General features: G+C 37.7%; 1 long non-coding RNA gene across 1 annotated transcript; it reads right to left on the reverse strand.

The window, feature by feature from the left end:
• Positions 1-2,343: 2,343 nt before the first annotated feature.
• LOC309647429 lies at positions 2,344-13,994 on the reverse strand. Its single transcript, XR_014256047.1, has 2 exons — positions 13,927-13,994; positions 2,344-13,668 (listed from the first exon to the last, which is right to left on the reverse strand). It is a non-coding gene; the product is annotated as an uncharacterized lncRNA (long non-coding RNA).
• Positions 13,995-14,057: the final 63 nt, after the last annotated feature.

Genomic DNA, 14,057 nt, shown 5'->3' on the forward strand with positions numbered 1-14,057 from the left:
TCTGCATTTATTTCCAGGGTGATTCCTCTCAACGTGAGTACAGGATTCTCACTGCTTCCATCTTCCATGTCTGGACCACTGCTTCCTAATTATCTCTTCTTTTTTGCATCTTTATCCTCACTCTCTTTTCTACCTCTGTCTTCTTTATTATGACAAAGTCAGGCCTGTCTATGAAAACTCTTCCACGAGTATTCCTAATTTTAAAGGGAATCTAGTTGATTCTTTTTTTCATTCCCTGTAAATATTCACACACATTTAACTCAAAATGCTTTATTATTTTCTGTAACTTCTGGTTTGCATAAACGCTAAAATAATGTATATATTAATTATGCTTTGCCATTTACTTATCTTTGGTTTCTGTGAAGGAAAATGCCACTATTTTTAGTTCCTGATCTTGAAATAACTCACTTTGAAATGCTGTAAAACCTTAATGAATATCTAAATTCATATAAATTATTTAAGCTATAATTTCCTATCCTAAACAGTCATTAGATTTATATGCATCCTTAGATCTCTTTCCAGCTGTACCAAATTAGCTTTTTTGAGTCCTTTTAGTTTATGATTTCAGGCAACGCAGAAAGTATTGCTTTCCTAAGTTGTATTCTAAGGTTACAAACAGCAATCTGACTTTAAAATGCCATTTAGAATGTTTCCTTCAGTTAGCATTCATGTAATAAAAGCGCAGTTTTATCTGAAGAATTATAGAATGTATAACATCGCCTGATTTTCTTATTTAGAGATGATGAAACTGAAATATAGAAAATTGGATGAAGTGCTCAGGGTTTCAAAAGGAAGTCTGTATTTTGGGATGCTCTCTTTTCTTTCTTTTTTCCTTTAAGAAATCAAGTGCAACAGAACGGTTTTGTTTGAATAGTAATGACTAAGAAATCAAGCAATTGAAATGGTGGCATTTTACAATTAAAATATTATCTTAGATTTTAATTTTTTTAACTACACAATATCTAAGAATTTATAAATTCCAATATATGTTTTTCAGAGCATCCCTGATTTTATTTTTCACTACATTCTTTTTCTGAGGGTTTCAATCTCCAGAAGACAATAAGGAAGAATCATCTTCATCTGTTCCAATAAATGCATTTTCTTGTTCTTATATTTTCTCTTTCTAGCCTTTAGATTTGGGCTCTTTCTGTTTCTATCTCACATCTCTTAGAGATTCATTTCACATACTTCACTCTGCTAGTTATTAACGTTTCCTCTCTGACAATTCCTTATTTCTCTTCTCTTGAAAGGGAAATCCTGCTGCTGTCATTACTTGTTCTTTAGATTTCCTTCAGACCCTCCCCTTTTGCCTGCTACCCAATTCCCAGTTTGCAAAGAACCTGTGGATGGCAATATTTCTTTTTTTTTTTTACTCAAAATGCTCAGAATGCTGCTTGCATAATAATGATGATAGATATATTGTATTTATAAATTACCCTTCATTTGGTGATCTCAATGTAATTTATGTGCATAAATTCATTAATAGTCTCAATTTTCCCAGGAGGTGGTGGATCAGTGTGTTTTTTCTCTCCTTGAGTGAAAGGGAAAGGAATCAGAAAGACAGGATTTGGAACCACTGTTAATCTAGAAACACGATGCTGGTGCAAGGTCTAATAGGACAGGTTTTGGGGGGACAATACAAAAATCTGTGTCAAAACCAGACTTCACTAATTTTAAGAAAATGATACGAAGTGGAGTAAAATTACCAGAAAATTAATTTTATTTCAAAAACACTCTACTTTCAGTTTCCCTTCCCCTACTAGCATTTCTAGACTCAGACAAGACGTTTAACGGGTAGCAGATCACTTTCTTCTTGCCATTTCTTTTTTTTTTTTTTAAGATTTTTTTTGATGTGGACCTTTTTTTTTTTTAAGTCTTTATTGAATTTGTTAAAATATTGCTTCTGTTTTATGTTTTGGTGTTTTGGCCACGAGGCATGTGGGATCTTAGCTCCCTGACCAGGGATCGAACCTGCACCCCCGGCGTTGGAAGGCAAAGTCTTAAACACTGGACCGCCAGTGAAGTCCCTTGCCATATTTAAGGTAGATTCAATTTAGTCTTGTTGGCTTATTACATTGCCCTATGCATTTGCATTTCAGTCTTTTATCTCACGCTGTGTCTTGATTATGATTGACAATGAAAGAATTCTTGGAAGTTATCTTAGATTTCCTGAAAGCAGAACTTGAGATGGCAACTTTTGAACAAGTGGTTTATCGTGGGAGTACTTGCTGGAGAAAGGGAGTGAGGAAACCAGGAGAGGGCAGAGAAGAAAGCTAAGCAAAAATTTCAGATGGAAACTAGCTTCAGTCTATTCCCAGAGGGAGCCTCGTGGAGCAGAATTGCTTCACTGAGTCAGTCCCACTTTGAGGCAGGGGCTTGGCTTGTACTCGCCTGTCAGTCATATTTTTGTGCACCGCCCTCTGGGGAGAGTGTAATCACCCAGGCAACGAAGTTCTCCAGCGCAGGGGGCAGGTCTGAGCCCTCAGTAACCTCAAAGAAGCTGAAGAATGGGCACCCAAGACTGGGAAAGAAGATTAAAGTGTATGTATCATATAGCTTTTATGGTGTAGCAAACCACTTAGTGACTTAAAACTACAGTGAATTATTACATTTCACATTTCTTTAGGTTGGCTATTTGGTGGGGACTCAGCTGGACAATTCTTCAGGTCTTGGGAGGTTTCAGCTCTCCTCAGCTGGGTCTTGCTCACATATCTGGGGCCTCTGCTGGAATGGCTGAAACAGTTGGGGTAACTGCAGCTCCTCTTCGTATAATTTCTCATCATCTATCACAGGGATCTGCCAGGTACACCCTGTGGGCCAAATCCAGTTTGCTGCTTGTTTGTGTAAATAAAATTTTATTGGAGTACAACCACGCTTACTTGTTTACATATTGTCTAGGTCTGCTTTATTAAAATGATGGCGTTGAGGAGTTGTGGCAGAGACTGTATGATCCCCAAAGCCTAAGATATTTACCATCTGGCCTTTTACAGATGAAGTTTGCTGATCCCTGATCTATCAGGACAGCTTCAGGCTGGCTTGAATGGTGGAAGAAGCATTCTCAGTGCAAAAGTGGAAGCTGCAAGTTCTCTTGAGGCCCAACCTTGGAACCTGCACAAAGATCCTTCTGCCTATTTCTGCTCATCAGAGGAAGTCATGAGGCCAATTTGGATCCAAGGAACAGGGAAATAGACTCCACCTCTGGGGGAGGAACTGAGGAAGTGGGTGACTGCTGTCTACCACAGTGGAGTCGTCATGGCATCCACTACAGAAGTTAGCCTGAGGTAGGTATATTTTGCGGATGAGGAGACCCTGACAGGTGATATATGTGTGTCACATATCATACAACTTGTTAGGAGAAAAGTCCAAACCAGAATCTTGGTCCTCTGATCAATATTGTACTACTATTTGAGCTCTGCTATGGTGCTTTTGCTCTATAGTTACATGTTGGAAGTAACTTTTGTTGGCTGTTGAATATTGCTCCCCAGGACTTTTAAACTGTTCAGTGTGAATTCTATTACATACTAAAGAAAAATATAATCAAATATTAATCAATCACTGAAATTTTGACTTTCCCATTTAAAATCAATTGTAATATAAAATTTAAAAATTGAAAACTTTATTTATTATATGTTGTATATAGTGCCATGACACAAATGCACTCTTCGACCAGGTAGACAAACTAAAAACATAATAATGAAAAGTTAAATATTAAAGGATCTCATTGTAGACCAACTATTTACTATTAATCTTACTAGGATATGTCATTAGAGGAAATGTATGAAAACAAAAGTATGTGATACCCTGCATATTTCTTGTACATTATCTTTAAAACATTTTGTGATTGAAACTGCCAATATAGGATCTGGAACACAACATTTATAAGCATCATAATAATTCATAGGTTTATTGAGCATTTACTACATGCCTGTCACTGTTGAAAGTTCTGTATATATGTTGTTTCATTTAATCTTCAAAAATCTATGAAGTCCTATTATTATCTCCATTTTATTGATGATGAAATTGGGACAGAAAGTCACACAAATAGTTAGCGATTGAGGTAGGATTTGAATCTAGGCAGCTGAAATCCACTACCTGTACCTTCAACTATGTAAGAATCCTGTCCCAACCACATCACTTACCAGTTCTGTGACTTTGGTCAAGTCACATAAATATACTGAGCCTCAGTTCCATCACTGAAGAGTGGAAATAATGATACCTATCTCCACGAGCCATCCAGTAGAGTGATGTACGGGTATGTGGATTTCTCTGGGGAGAGCATCAGATTCTCTAATGGATATATAACAACAAGAACTATAAAGGTTAGGGACCACTACACAGAAAGGCCGACTTTAATTATTAGATGGATATTTCTGTTTTTAGGGGGAAAAATCAAGGCAAGAAAATTTTCTCAAAACATGGACAATAATTACTTGCATAAAACTTTAATGTTCATTTCAGTTTGTGGTAAGTGAGTGAGTCAAGGGAGCAGACCTTCCTCAGTGACTTATACTTTGGTTTCTGTCTTTCATGGAATCTAGAGAGAGACTGGGCCTACATAGTCCCTGATGGCCAATGAAATTCACTAACCTGAACATCAGGCAGAAAATCAGTACAAGTGGTGTTTTCCCCCTTTATTCTTTCTTATATTTCCACATTATTTTTGAAGTTGTTTTGAGGACTGCAATGCTGATTTTTTTCTCCTGTGTGTGTATTTTCAATATCCCAAACACAAAGTGAGGAGAGCTGGAGATGCTAAAAACATTAGCTTGCAAGTTTTTTTGCACTCTTCACATTAAGCCTGTGATAAAAGGCCCACTGGAGGGCTGTGTTCAGTGCCTAAAGTGAATGCTTTAAATTTAATGGTACAATCAACATCATTTTTCCCTAGTAACTACTATTATGCTCATTTAAGTAGATTCCAGTGTAGTTGTTTTTCCTTTTACATTACGCTTTGTGTATAAATATAAGTGAGATGGGTTAGTTTATGTATAACAAGTATCTAGCTAATAATTTACTTTGCCTGTTATTTATCTCTATCAAGATGAATGTCTGCCTCTTTCCCATTCTTGGTTCATAGCCATTATCCTAATAATGTTAGTTCTGCATTTTAAGAATTCTGCATGGAGTTGCTGAAAATTGCTTAGAAGTACTTCATACCAGAAGGTTAAATCTCAAAGAATTTTGGTCTTGGATCTAGCAAGCTAAATTGCTCCTAATAACATTATATTAATTAATGTCAGGTCAAACTATTTCCTTTCCTTTGTGCTCAGTTCCAAGTACCCCAGCAAGTGATCTCAGCTGTGACAACCACAAACTGATTTGAATGGTAGAGGTTGAATGGACTTAAACTACTTGGTATTCTGAAAATAGCTACTTAGTTACAGATTTGACAATATTTTATCAGCTTTCAGAATCACTTTTAACAGTAAATCAACTCTTTCTTAAAAAACTGGTTTGAAGTTGCCTAGATACCGTTTATTCCTCTTTCCCCCAGATACTTGTATAAATGTGGTAGGATGGAATTAGTTTACATTCAGAGACAGATCTAGCCCTGGATGATTTTTCTGCCCTTTGGACACAGTGATCATGTTTTTCTTGTCAGTCTTAGCAGGCTAGCAAGGAAGTCAGAGCTGAAGGCAAAAGGGAAGGGAGGATGTTAGTGGATAAATCGTGGTGCGCTCACTGCCCACCTAGGCACCCTCTGTTCTGGTCCTGAGATTCGGCCCAGTGCACTGCTCAAGTTGTCCTTCCATACACCCTTGGGCTCTGAGTGGAGCCCTGTTTCAGGCCCACTCACAGTGTGAGGAAGGTCCTTGTGAAACCGATTAACCAACTGATGGTCTCCTTGTGGTTTAGTACGCTAACCGAAGCATTCTTAGTTTCAGGAAGTTGGAAGTTCAAATGAGCTTTAACCCATGAATTGAATTCTTCTAGGTGTGAAATATATGTGGCTATTATAGCCATAGTTATCTAAGAATTTCTTAACCACGTTGATAGGAATGAGTTTGTTAATATTTGAAAGTCTCATTAGGAGAATATCATATCGTTAGCTAAGCCTTAGATGATAAAAATGTAATAATATATAGAATATTTCAAATTTATTTATGGTATATTTCTAAAGAAATGTTTTATCCAAGGGGAGAAAGGTTTTATCAATACACTTTTCAAGAAGAAATAGAGGAAAAATCTGAAAAGTCTAAAGAGATTTAAATAGAAACCAGAATAAATATTGATTATATCAACAGGTTATCACCACTGAGTGATATTTTGCCTTGTACACTGTAGGTTATAATGAAATCAGTTTTATAATGAGTCACCATATCTACACCAAAGGTGCCTGGGACTGCCATGTTAGAACCTGAGCTTTCTAAAATTTATCTCAAAACGATTGCTGCAGTTAAAGGGTGCTAGTCGATAATACAATTTGTGCTGCCATTTCTGTTAGTAATTTTGGAGGACAGCACTAGGACATATTTAGAGTCTAAACAAAATTTGGATTTCTCCATTGGGCATTAGATGGCAGTATTAATCAAGACATTCACAGCTGACTTGTGTTACAGCTATTTCTAAAGGTACTCATAATTCTCCTAAGAACGTTTCATGAAATAGTTATTTATCCTGCATTTTCTACTTCTGCAAAGGGAAGGCATAAAATGTACCACAGGTCTGGTTTTGTAATCTTTTACCTCTTCTACTTACTTTTGTTTTAGGGAAGCTGCTAAAAGACAAGTGACTTTATTTCCAGTTGGTTATTTCTAATGTTAAGTGGTCAAAATGTTTCTTTTGTAATTTTTAAACAGTTTTTCTCTTCTTGTGGATATAACTGCATATATGTCATGATTAAAATTTCAAAGTTAGAGAATGGCCAATATTTTTTTTTATGGGCTTTAAAAACTAATGTATTATTATTTTATTATTTTTATTTTTTAATTTAATTTTATTTATTTTTTATACAGCATGTTCTTATTAGCTATCTATTTTATGCATATTAGTGTATATATGTCAATCCCAGTCTCCCAATTCATCACACCACCACCACCCCACCTGCCACTTTTCCCCCTTGGTGTCCATACATTTGTTCTCTACATCTGTGTCTCTATTTCTGCCCTGAAAACCAGTTCATCTGTACCATTTTTCCAGGTTCCACATATATGTGTTAATATATGATATTTGTTTTTCTCTTTTTGACTTACTTCACTCTGTATGACAGTCTCTAGATCCATCCATGTCTCTGCAAATGACCCAGTTTTGTTCCTTTTTATGGCTGAGTAATATTCCATTGTATATATGTACCACATCTTCTTTACCCATTTGTCTGTCGATGGGCATTTAGGTTGCTTCCATGACCTGGCTATTGTAAATAGATCTGCAATGAACATTGGGGTGCATGTGTCTTTTTGAATTATGGTTTTCTCTGGGTATATGCCCAGTAGTGGGATTGCTGGGTCATATAGTAATTCTATTTTTAGTCTTTTAAGGAACCTCCATACTGTTCTCCATAGTGACTGTATCAATTTACATTCCCACCAAAAGGGCAAGAGGGTTCCCTTTCTCCACACCCTCTCCAGCATTTATTGTTTAGATTTTCTGATGATGCCCATTCTAACTGGTGTGTGGTGATACCTCACTGCAGTTTTGATTTGCATTTCTCTAATAATTAGTGATGTTGAGCAGCTTTTCATGTGCTTCTTGGCCATCTGTATGTCTTCTTTGGAGAAATGTCTATTTAGGTCTTCTGCCCATTTTTTGATTGGGTTGTTTGTTGTTTTAATATTGAACTACATGAGCTGTTTATATAGTTTGGAGATTAATCCTTTGTCTGTTGATTTGTTTGCAAATATTTTCTCCCATTCTGAAGGTTGTCTTTTCGTCTTGTTTGTAGTTTCCTTTGCTTTGCAAAAGCTTTGAAGTTTCATTAGGTCCCATTTGTTTATTTTTGTTTTTATTTCCATTACTCTAGGAGGTGGATCAAAAAAGATCTTGCTGTGATTTATGTCCAAGAGTGTTCTTCCTATGTTTTCCTCTAAGAGTTTTATAGTGTCCAGTCTTATGTTAAGGTCTCTAATCCATTTTGAGTTTATTTTTGTGTATGATGTTAGGGAGTGTTCTAATTTCATTCTTTTACATGTAGCTGTCGAGTTCTCCCAGCACCGCTTATTGAAGAGGCTGTCTTTTCTCCATTGTATATTCTTGCCTCCTTTATCAAAAATAAGGTGACCATATGTGCATGGGTTTATCTCTGGGCTTTCTGTCCTGTTCCATTGATCTATATTTCTGTTTTTGTGCCAGTACCATATTGTCTTGATTACTGTAGCTTTGTAGCATAGTCTGAAATCAGGGAGTCTGATTACTCCAGCTCCATTTTTTTCCCTCGAGAATGGCCAATATTAAGCATTATTTATAATGATCACATGTAATCTTATTTCAAATGTACCATTTACAGGGAGTGGAGTGCCACCTCTGACTAGAATCCTTGCTCATCCACCAAATAGCTGTGTCCATGGGCAACCGATTTAACCCCCATGCCTAAAATTGCTCACCTGCAAAATAGTGATAATACTAGTTTCTATCTCACAGTCATGTTGTTGAGGATTAAGTGAATTCATATACATAAAGTGCGTAGAACAGTATCTGGCACACAAAAAGCACTATGTAAGTGTTTGCTGGTGATGGGGTGGGAGATGCCACTGTAATCCTAACACCTGCTCCCACAGTGTCTTTCTATAAAATCAGTCTGATTTCTTCTGTCTCAAGTATTTTGCAGAACACACCAATCAGAAATGACATTTTAAACAGTGAGCTCTCTTGGCTGCTGTTGCCAAGCAGGTCGATGTTCAATGGAGCCAAACAGACGGCATCATGGTTTGCATGCCACACAATGGGGGATTCTTTTCAGCAGTGACCAAACTCAGAGGTGACTCTTCCTACCAGAAATGTCATGGAATCAGGTTCCCCCCATGCCCTCAGCAGAGCAGGGCACAGGACGCAGACCTGGCAGCAGGCACAGAGGTGTCAGACTAGCAGCCATCAGAGAGAACCAGGAAGCTGCAGGATGCATGAGAGAGAAACCATTTTCAGGGACATGAGTAATCCTTGGCAGGCATTCAGAGGGGCACTTTGGAGGACAGTTGGAAGATCATTTACCACGGGAGACAAAGACTTGGATATTGAATGGGAACTTTTGAGATATTGCAGATAACATCTGAGACTTCTCAGTCCCGGTCCTGGGAGGCATCCGACCCCCATGAGGGGCAGGATAAGAACATCCTTAGGAGGTACTCCAAAGACGGTACGCAGAACCGAGAGATCAGAAGAGAACCGTAGATCAGATGCTTAGCATCATACACAGCTAATGGTTTTCACCAATTCTCAGTGAGGAGAAAGTATATTTTCCATGATATGTATGATGAAAAAAAAAATAACTAGCATTTTAAAAAGTTAGGCACACTTTATGTACATTATTTCCCTTCATCCACAATATAACAGTAAGGTATTCTTTCCTATTACGATCCTCAGGAGAAAACTGAAGTTGAGAGATGTTAAGTAACTTCCCCAAGGTAATTCAGTGTCAGGGCATAAGTTAACTGATTAGTAAAACTGAATATAAGGTTTTACTATGTTGGTTCAATCATTCTCCATTAAGTCTCTTATTGTTTCCTAAAGCTCCTAGTTAAAGAACCCTTCTAGGCAATTTTAAAGATACTCTTGTATTATTACTGATACAGAAGGACTGAAAGGATTCTACCTGATGATTTCAGTAAAGGTACTGGGTCCAAAGACAAGGAAACAAAATAAGTAGCTTTCTTTAGAGAATACTGCCTTCTTAGGACTGACTGTGGTCTGGGTATGTTACATGTATGTGTGTCTGTACCCGCATACACACACACACATGCACACACATACATACATTTAAGTATATATTTGTATTTATATATTTATATTTATATGAATGTCTATATTCATGTATACGGATCTTGCCTTCTTTATGCCTACTATATCATCCAGACAAAATTAAATATAGGATAGTTTTCATCATTCCAAGGCTGGGATTTCAGGAGCTCTGGACTTAAGGTTTTATATCTTTTAATTTTCTAAGACATAACATTCATTTCAACGTTTAAATTTGACCTTGTCTGACCTTATAACTCCCATTCATCTATATTATCAAATGGAACAACATCTCATTCTAATGTTAATATCTATTCATGGAAATCAGGTTTTTCACGTAAACATTCCTGACTTAACCTTTCTAATAGAGAGGTAAACCTCATTTAGAAGGTTTTTTTTTTTTTAACTTGAAGTAATCTGAACGAAAGTATCATTTTAAAGTCTCCCTGACATCCCCTTTCATCTTATATTTCATAAAATGTATGAATTAGCATTCATACATTGTATTAGCATTCAATAAAGCTGCCAGTGATTTTTTTCATAATGCTTGTGTCTAACACTAAGGAAAAAAATATGACTCATCTGCCACAGTGGTTGGATATAATGCCTGAAACCACTGTTTACAAGGTCCATTAATGTTTACAGCTCTGCCACTTTCCTTCATGGTCTGCAAAGCATTTTAGTTCAGACTGAGTTTTTCTTTCATAGCAACCGATTTTCTATAGTGTGGATATCTCTTCAACTTAGAAACTCCAAAGGGAGTTCTGATGTCTTCCGTGTGAAGACCAGGTAATACATTAGTGTTGCCGGGCAGCAGAGCCCTGTAGACTGTGATTTGTTTGTAGTGAGAGGGGAGACATGCATCCTGAACTCCAAAGTCAAAATGGTATCACAGATGACAATGTCTGGTTTCTGCTAAGCAGTTCGAAAGCTTGTTTTATTTTTTTCTATTGTTAAATTGTTAAAGAAACAATTCTTGGTGCCATTGCCTCTTCAGATCCTCCACACCTACAAACGCTTCATGCATGAATATATATGCATATTGGAAAATGTGATTTGGATGGAGTGAGAACTTGGGCTGAAAACATCTATACAACTTATCTATAAAATGAGCAAAATACTTGCTCATTAAAAAACTTACTACACAAGATGTCAAGCAAAGCCAGGAATACAGTGAATTAAGAAAGATGCCTACAGAGAAGGCCCTTGCAGGGTCCTGAGAGGGAATATGCCTCCTTAAAGTTCATGCCCGAGGAGTCTCTCTTGCTTTGCCCTGGTTTCATCCCTCACCCTCCCATGAGGCTTCAACCTACACCTGTATACATTCACATTATTTTCATGAAGGGATATTGTCATTTAATAGATTTTTAAAAAATTACTTCTGCTAACGACACAAGTTAAAGTTGTGTTTTTACAACTACATGCATAAACGAGACTTCACATGGTAGCTGGCTCCAACTGAATTTACCTAAGTAGTCTGTACTTGACAATGCTGAGTTTCTAGATCTTAAAAGTATTAGGGTTTCACTGTAGTAGATTATGTGGGTGTCGCTACACCTGTTCTTAATTTAATGGCAAGTGAGGTGTCTGGATGGCAGGAAGTGACTTTGAAACATGACCATTAATTCTAGTGGGATTAAATTTGAGGAAACAGTCATTTGCTTCTGAATCAATGGCTTCTTGTTTCTTTTTCAGAAAAAGGCTACCAAATCTCAAAATAATTGCCTTTTCCCAAAATTACAATATGACATTTGGAAAAAAACCCTTAAAACACACACACACAACAAAAACTTAGCTTCTTATTAAAATATATAATACTGTGCTGAAATGCAATCATTTCATATTAATTCTGGATTAAAAGAATCACATATTTTAAAGCAGATTGCATGCTAAATGGAGTGCAACTTGTGAACATATCTGTTATTTAAGATTTTTTCTTTTAATAGAATTCATTTTAGCCTCACCACAGCCAAGTAGTATTAGTAATGGCTCTCAGCCAGCACCTAGAAATAACATCATTCAGTAGAAATGGATACTGTAATTCTGGTCTTTAAAATTGAAATCTAAGCATACATGCATAGTTTGCTAAACTTATGAAGAGCGGTGAATAGGGAGGTGACTCAGGTGAAGAAATAACACTAACATTAACCAACAATAAGCTTCTCCAATGAAATATTTATTTTGAGTGGTTAAAGATATGCCCCATTTTGTTCAGCGATACACTGTTTTATCAAAGACAGACATTACTGGCTTCCCCTGCTATTGAAAAGTAGAGCGTTCCTATGAAACCTTTCGTAAGCCGAAACGGCTTAAAGTGAAGCAGCGAATTGCTTAGGACACATCTTGCTAACGGATGCACAAAATAAATCGAGATGAAGCCCAGATGTTCATAGACACAGTTCAAAGCTATGGAGGCTAGATGCTGAGATGCTGAGTGTAGTTCCTGGGGAAGGAGCTCGGCGGGGCCACTCTTGCTGCTGGGACGCACCCTGCCTCTATAGCAGCTCCCTGCAGAACAGAGGCTGAACGCAATTTTCACTTTTCACCTTTTTTCGTAAAAATGAAAATCCTTTTTGGATTTCTTTCGGTTATTGAAAACAGGTACTAGTGCAGAATTTTCATAAGAATAAAGTTAGAAAGCAGGGGTTACCTGTATTTCTTTTAAAAATAAAACATATATATATATATATATATATATATATATATATATATATATATATATATAATGTTCATTATTTTAGATGCCCCAAAGCCTTTATTTTATTCAGCCTCTTCTTTATCTGATAGTTGGTACAGTTTCTCCAAATACTACCAACCTAGCACATATGTGGAGAGCTGGCACTACATCTTGGGGAACCACATGTAGGCATTTAAAACATATTGAGTACATACACGTTTAAGGACCTATTGTGTGCCTGTCACAGTACTTCAGGTGATAAATACAAAGATAAACACAGCCTCTATTTTCTGTCTTCAGGGAGCTTAGGGAGAGCCAAACTCCACACAAACCTCTGTGTAGATGCAGAGCTACCGGACAGGGTCTGAGTATGGACCTAGCTGATGTCACGGTCCACTTGGAAGACTGCTGTGGCTCACATGGGCCGCGTGTAAGGCCTGTCCTACATATCTGTTTGTTTGATGTTAATAATAATGCCTGTCTACAAAAAAAAAAGAGGGAAAACGGACTTTCATCTCAAGTGATTTTAACACATCCTCTAGCAAGCCTGGTCTTTCACAAGAATGAGAAGAAAATGTATTTCCCTCTCTCTATTCCTTATACCTTCCTATCCTGTCTTTCCCTGCACTTCCCAGCACCTCACTATTTCACACAATTTCTCAGTGTCCTCCCACTGCCTGTGGCTGGTGAGCTAACAGAGTCTCCACCATATGACCCTCTAGTCTAGAATGGGGCCTTTTTCTGTAAGAGGCCACATGGTAAATACTTTTGGCTTTGTGGGCCACCTAGGTGTGTGTACAGTGTTCTTTGTTTACAGCCCTCTAAAAATATTCCAATCTTTCTTAGCTTTCTGGGCGGCACAGGTCAGCCAATCCCTAGCGGTTCTTCAGCACCCCAGTAACCTGGAAGGCTTGTTGAAACACACATTGCTGGGCCTCACCCAAGAGTTTCTGATCCAGTGATCTGGGGGTGGGACCGGAGAATTTGCTTTTCTAACAAGCTCCCACGTGGTGGTAACGCGGCTGGTCTTGAAGCCACACTTTGGAAACTGCTTTAGAGTAACCGTTCTGAATCATGCCGGCCTCTTGGCATCACCCGAGGAACTAAAAAAATCAAAACAAAACGAAAAATCCCAAATTATGTCTAGGCCCATCACAGGACATAGGAATAGCTGCTCTATTTTTATATGGTTGATACATACCCCAGCCCCAACCTGGTACTTTGTGTGTACACACACACACACACACACACACACACACACACACACACACGAACCCCTCCATTACATCTTCTTGTTTCCTAGGTGATTACGGCACGCAGTCAGGACTGAACGCCATTGTTCTATGCCTTGCGGGACTCACCCCTCCCCACCAGAAAATGGTATGTCCTGGGTACTCTTTCCCCAGGAACTCAAAGCTGGGCGTTTATTTAGTCCGCTTGAGAATTTTGCCCAGAACCAGTGATTCTCTTGCACTCTATTTTCAGGTGTGCG

This window comes from Balaenoptera physalus (assembly GCF_965194825.1).
Source record: "Balaenoptera physalus genome assembly, chromosome: 18".
NCBI lineage: Eukaryota > Metazoa > Chordata > Mammalia > Artiodactyla > Balaenopteridae > Balaenoptera > Balaenoptera physalus.